Source organism: Canis lupus, chromosome 35, assembly GCF_011100685.1.
Source record: "Canis lupus familiaris isolate Mischka breed German Shepherd chromosome 35, alternate assembly UU_Cfam_GSD_1.0, whole genome shotgun sequence".
Lineage (NCBI taxonomy): Eukaryota > Metazoa > Chordata > Mammalia > Carnivora > Canidae > Canis > Canis lupus.
This window is the reverse complement of record NC_049256.1, coordinates 17,178,892-17,185,559: the sequence shown is the minus strand read 5'-3', so window position 1 is coordinate 17,185,559 and position 6,668 is coordinate 17,178,892. Positions and strand designations below refer to the sequence as shown.

Here is a 6,668-nt window from a genome sequence, read left to right as displayed (position 1 = left end):
GTGCCGTATTATTTCTGGTCTTGAGTAACTTCTTCCTCAGACCTCTGATTTTTACTTGGCCAAGGGTGCCTTGCAGAAAATCATATATTTACCCCTCCTGGCTAATTTCACGAGCTTGTGATGCAACTTTAGAGACTTGGAGTGACTTCATTAAACAGCAGGTGTTTCTTACTCAAAATGGTTTTAGACATTTTTCGTGACTACTTTTACTGTTATTTTACATGTAACTTCTTTTCTGGGTATGGCGAGCGCCACCAGGTACCTGCCTACCTTTGCATGTACAAATGGAGTCAGTAGACACTTATCCATTCTCTCTGCACATAAAATTTATGACAAATTTAAACCGTCCTTTAGGTAATTGTTTTTTGTTTGTTTGCTTTTTTTTTTTTAATGTCTTACTGTGTTAGTGCATTTTTGTTGCAATTTGTATTGTATTTTCTTTGTAAGCCATTTGGATTCTGGTGAAAGCGTTGTGTACGTAAATAATGGAAACAACACCCACACCATTTCTTAGCTCCTGTGGGTGCTGCCACACATTTTTTTCTTCCTGTTTTCTTTCTTTGCCTTCTTCTTCTTTTTTAAATCACCATAAGAATAGTTCTTTGGAATAGAGATGATGCAACAGTCTTAAAGGTACAGCCATTGCTTTGTTATCAATTAACGAAGAGTAATGCTTTTTTGAAAAATTGTCCTCTGTAACCGACAGCCAACATGATTGTTTTGAACTTCATGACATTCAAGACATTTTGTGCTGTTTTAAAACATAGTGGCAGATGTGATACACATTGTATAATGTTCCACCATAAATTGAGCATAGCAGGAGGTATAATGCCCTCAAAGTGAAATGGTTATATGGTAACCAGAGAGATTATTGAGCTTCTATAGGGCTTGGTCTCTTTTTATAAAGTGAGTCAGGCAGCAAAGAAGATTTTTCTCCACTTTGGAGAAGGGGCCAGAAGTGCAAGTTATACAAAACCACTGAGCCTGTTTGTACTCAGTAGTCTTCTAGGACTTTTGGAATACCTATTACCTAACAGGCTCCAAGGGCACTGTTTGGAATTTCAAGGTCCACTCAGAAGCAGGCCCATGGAGCCCAGAGTCATAAATGGTAGGAGAGAGAAGGAACTGAAGCCTGCTTCTCTTGGTCTCTGTTGGCTGCCTCCTCTATTGGAGGAGACAACTGGGTGCATGACATTCTGTGACCACATCAGCACAGACCATGGGAAGGAGGAAGTAGCCAAGATCTAGTGGGGAACAGGGGCCAGAGCCTGTCCTCAGAAGCTGGCCCATTCCCAGGAGGCAGCCAGGCAGGCCAGTGCACGGCGGTCAAAGGGCATGACTAGTCAGATTGGGCCAGGCTATTTGAATATCAGAGTGAGTCCTCTCTGCCAGCAGAACACAGTTCTGGAAGAAGTCCAGGTGACAATATTCAAAATCAGGCACAGTTCCAGGTGATTGGTCCAGTCACAGCAGGCCCCCTGCCAGAAACTGAAAAGAGAGTAGGAAATCACATCCTGCTTCTGAAGGGAAGGGGGAGAGCCAGAGTTTGGCAGAGCATCAGGACCTGAGCAGAAGAAGCAGGGGTCCAGGGCAAGGCTCCAGCCGCTGCAGAGAACTAAAATGCATAGCAGAGAAACTGAGGCCGACTGAGGTCACAAGGCTCTGGCCGTAGTGATAAAAGAACCCTGAGACTCTGAGTCTATACCAGGAACCAGATTTCCAGGTCTCTAGGCAACCAAACCCGTTCCATCTATTAATAGGTCTCAAGCTGATGACACTGATCAGGACTGGCTCTAACTGGTTGGGGGGGTACTAAGAGCTTCTAGAACTTTCATGTGTGTAAGAATTACCTGGGATATTGTTAAAATGCAGATTCTGATTGAATAGGTATGACTGGGCCAATAGTCTGAATTTCTGACAAGATCCCAAGTGGTGCTGCTGGTGTGCTGGAGTAGCAAAACTCGAGAGAATCCAAACTCGCTGTTATTCCCTTCTCTACCTGCCACTGCTGTCACCCTGCTTCTCCTTTTTTTTTTTTTCCTTAAGATTTTATTTGTTTATTTGAGAGAGAGCATGAGCAAGGGGAGAGGCAGAGGGAAAAGCAGACCCCCTGCTGAGCAGGGATCCCGATGCAGGTCTGGATCCCAGGACCCTGGGATCCTGACCTGAGCCAAAGGCAGATGCTCAACCACCGAGCCATCTAGGTGCCCCTCCACCTGCTTCTTCTGCCCCAGCAACACATCCTACCTCCTCACCCCTCCTCACTGTCAAGTCTGACCATCTTCTCCTTTCCTTCCCTTTCCTCCTGCCCATCCTCCCAACCCGTTTGTCCTACTGCATTTCCTCTGTCAAGACCACTGACAGAAGAAGAGCTTTTGTTCAGATAATGAAAGGGCCAAGATAACAAAAGCCAAAAAGAGTTTTCCCATTGTTAGCACACAACTATATGCTTTTATGTGATAGACACAATTAATCCAGATTCATGTCTTTTTCAGTTACTGTTTCCTATAGAGCGTAAAGAACATGTGACCTCTTCCCCCCCAATGTCCTCCAATGGTGAAGAAATATCTTCTGAGTGCTCACTTTGACAGCCCATACACTAAAATCAGAACAATATAGAGAAGATTATCATGGGCCCTGCATAAAGTTGACACACAAATTCCTGAAGAGTGCCATCTTTTTAAAAAGTCATCAAAATGGACACAAATTAAGGAGAATTATACCGTGCTTATGAAAGAAAGAGAGCAATGTAGGAAAAATGTTAATTCTACCCAAATTCACCTATAAAAACAACCCAAATCTAATAGAAACCTCAGAAGAGTTTTAGCAAAACCTAAATCAAAAACTTTAAGAAAGCAAATGGCCAAGAATAGCTAAGAAAATTTTGCAGGCAAAGAATATAGTGGGGGTGGGGGGGGGGAATTGGGTGTGAGAGGGGAGTTTTCACTCCACAACAGCTTAAGACTTCATATGCAGTCAATTATTAAGATGGTGTAATAGTAGCTAGCTCTATTTAACGTGATCCTAAGTGATTTGATTGTATTTGGGCTCTTTTTAGTTTTTTAAGATTTTATTTATTCATTTGACAGAGAGATAGCAAGAGAGCACAAGCACAAGGAGGAGGCAGAGAGAAGGAGAAGCAGGCTCCCTGCTGAGCAGGGAGCTCAACGTAGGGTTTGATCCCAGGACCTTGGGATCATAACCTGAATAGAAGGCAGATGCTTAACCAACTGAGCCACCCAGACCTGCTCTTTTGATTTTTTACACCAAATATGTACTAGTTTTGTGATGAAAAATGAGCCAAAAAAGCCACCAAACGCTTTGAAAAAAGGGAAATAGCTACTAAGATTTTTTTAAAAAAATCAGAATGGTCTCACATATTTATTTCATATCCTATTCTCTGACCATGTATCTGTACATAGTATACCCTGAATGTCATTCCCCTTACAGCAGTAACAGGTCGCTAGCTCCTGGCTTACGCTGAAAACTAATGCTATGCTGTAGGACTGGTTACCCAAGATCTCTAAGTTTAGTTTCCACCTGCAAAATGGTGATATCAGTAGCTCCCCAGCTCACCCGGGAGGAATGGCTGTTGGAATTGTACAAGGTCATCTGTGAAAGTGCTTCATGAACAATTGAACACCATGCAAATGCAAATTGCCATTACTGGTAAGTATTTGAAAATGAGCAGTTACAGATTTTAGAACTTTGTGCTTGCTCTTGTCAGTATGATGGCACCACAGGAGTCCTTTGTGCTCAACAGGTAAAGGGAGTTAGCTGGGAAACCCTCATTTATAGCAAGCACTGCCTCTCTCCCATGTCCCATCTCATCACACACCATTGTCCATGTATTCGATGAGGGTCATGTATTGATTGAGGGCTAATAGGCAGTAGGGCCCAGAGTCATGATGGTGAAAGCGACATTGTCCTTGCATGCGTGCATGAAGCTTATAGATAAACACAGAATTTGCAAACAAGAAAAGAAGCAATTTCAAAACGGTGATGAATGCCAGCCGTGAGGTGGTGAAGTCTGGGGGGCCATGAGCTCTTCTGGGGCCCCTGCCAGGGTTCTGATGGTCCCAGATGGCTCTTTAGTGGTGGAATAGTTAACATGATGAGAAGGGTGAGGAGCTGGGGAGGAGGCCTGAAGATGGGGCACAGGGGAAGAAAAGCATGTCCCAGAAACAGGGTAGGACAATTGAACTGCCCCCAGGGGCAAGAAAAAAAATAATGGGACTACTTTGGGGTTAAAAAGAATACCCTAGATCATTTTGAAAATCTCCTTCCTAATGTTGCCTAGCCCTGGATCAGTGTGGGCTCAGCATCATGTGGTTTTGTGATGAGTTTTAGGATGACCCCCTCCTCTGCTTCAAGCTGCATGACCACTCCCTTGCTGGCCTTCCCCCCTCACTGCCTGGACTTTCCTTTTGAAAAGATAGCACTCTGAAGAGGTGGAAAGAGGCTTTTCTCTTTTGAAGCAGCAGCATTATTAACAGAGAAGGAAAAGTCTCCCATGAGCTAGAGCAAAATCCTGCAGATTGGTTTATGAATCAATGTAGCTTAGGCTAAAGCAACCTAATTTCCTGAAAGCCACTCCATGGCTTTAGGCTTCCAGAGGGGCGGAAAGCTTGTATGATATTTACTTTTAGTTAAAATTAAATGGAAATGGCAAAAATACCCAAAGCAAAACAAAAAACCCCAAAACAAAAACCCCGAAGAAGAATTCTTCTGGAAGGTCGTATCATTAAAGAAAAAAAAAAAATTAAAGCCTGCAAAGCAATGGGGGGAAAAACCATATATATCGCGTTAAAGGAATTTTGGCAGGAACACATATCAAGGTATTAAATTATTAACTATTTCTGAGTAATTGGGCTTCATGTGACTTTTATATATTTTTTATTGTGAAATACAACACATGTTTGGGAAAATGCACGATATATAAAAGTTTCATTTAATAAACTCTTGTAAAGTGAACACTCACATAACTGCTATCCAAGTTAAGAAGTAGAACATGGCCAGGGTGTCTGGGTGGCTCAGTCTGTTAAGTGCCTGACTTCTGCTCAGGTCACAATCTTGGGGTCCTGGAATCGAGCCTGGCATCAGCCCACTGCATGGGCCCGGTGTAGCGTCTGCTTCTTCCCCTCCCTTTGACTCTCCACCTCTGCTCCTGCTCTCTCTCTCTCCCCCTCTCATAAATGAACAAAATCTTTTTAAAAAATCAACCAAAACCAAACAAACCATGACTTGGAAACCCTCTACCCATCTCTTTCCGATCTCAACCCACCCTCTCGCCAAGAGGTCACTGTTGCCCTTACATTTATGATAATCCTTTTTGTCTTTAATTTTACTGCCTAAGTCTATGTCACTAAACACTATAAATGCTATAAAGTTATATTACTATATCTTTTACTGTTTTTTTGAACTTTGAGTAAATGAAAGCACACATTTTTTCTTTCCTGTGGCTTCTATCAACATTAGATTTCTCAGTTTCATCCCTGTTGCTGAGGGTACTATGGTTCATCAATTTTCAATGCTGTTTGATATTCTAAGGTTGGATATACACATTTTCTTTGTCCACTCTACTGTCAATGGACAGTTTGGCTTGTTTCCAGTTTGGAGCTGTCATGAATAGAGAGTTGCTATTCTTCTGGAGTTCACATGCACATATTACTATTGGGTGTATACCTAAGGGTAGAAATCTGGGTCACTGGATATGCATATCCTTAACTTTTGTAGATAATGCCAGTTATCCAAGAACAACCATAGCAACTAATGTTCCCTGTAGCAGTGTATGAGAGTTCCTGTTGCCCTACCCTGGAGTTTTTTATGTAATTTTTTCCTTCAGCTTATCTGAATTTTCTATTTTTCCTCTGTAATACATATCTATATACCTTTAATTAGATGAAATGGTTTAATTAGGCAAAGTGCTATTCTAATATTTCTTAACATTATCTTTCCCAATGGGAATATTATTTTTAAAATCTTAAATAGAAGTAAATCACTTGGAGAAAAAGCACACAGGATCACAACTATGTGGCCTAATGAATTGTCACAAAGTGAACATACCTCTATCTACCACCCAGGTCAAGGGAGAGACCTTTCTAGCACCCTCGAAGCCATCTTCAGGCCTCCTTCTGATCACACTCCTTCTCATCAAAGGTAAACCATCATGCTTAGTTCCAACACAACAGATGAGTTTTTTTTTTTTAAAGATCTAATTTTTATTTTATTTATGATAGGCACACAGGGAGAGAGAGAGAGGCAGAGACACAGGCAGAGGGAGAAGCAGGCTCCATGCACCGGAAGCCCGACGTGGGATTCGATCCCGGGTCTCCAGGATCATGCCCTGGGCCAAAGGCAGGCGCTAAACCGCTGCGCCACCCAGGGATCCCAACAGATGAGTTTTGTGTGTTTTTGAACGTTATACAAATGGAACAATCCAGTATACATTATTTTGTGTCTAGCCTCGTTTTTATTTTCTGTTAATGTGAGATTCATCCATGTTGGGATGTGTAATAGTAACTTGCTCATTTCTTCTCCTTTTCTTGCCAGAAGAAAGAGATACTGACTAAAGTTGCTGAACTGCTCAACACGTTTTCAACTCATGGAATACATTACTGACCAGAGCCATACTTGCATTAGAGCATTTTTGGTCATTTGTATTTTTG

The 6,668-nt window shown here is 42.1% G+C and overlaps 1 long non-coding RNA gene and 1 other non-coding gene across 2 annotated transcripts; both read left to right on the top strand.

Moving 5' to 3' along the window:
* The first annotated feature begins 1,782 nt into the window (after positions 1–1,782).
* Positions 1,783–6,291, top strand: LOC111093978. The gene is made up of 4 exons (XR_005384170.1): positions 1,783–1,887; positions 3,451–3,669; positions 6,084–6,159; positions 6,240–6,291. It is a non-coding gene; the product is annotated as an uncharacterized LOC111093978 (long non-coding RNA).
* Positions 2,576–2,682, top strand: LOC119867756. Its single transcript, XR_005384466.1, has one exon. It is a non-coding gene; the product is annotated as a U6 spliceosomal RNA (small nuclear RNA).
* Positions 6,292–6,668: the final 377 nt, after the last annotated feature.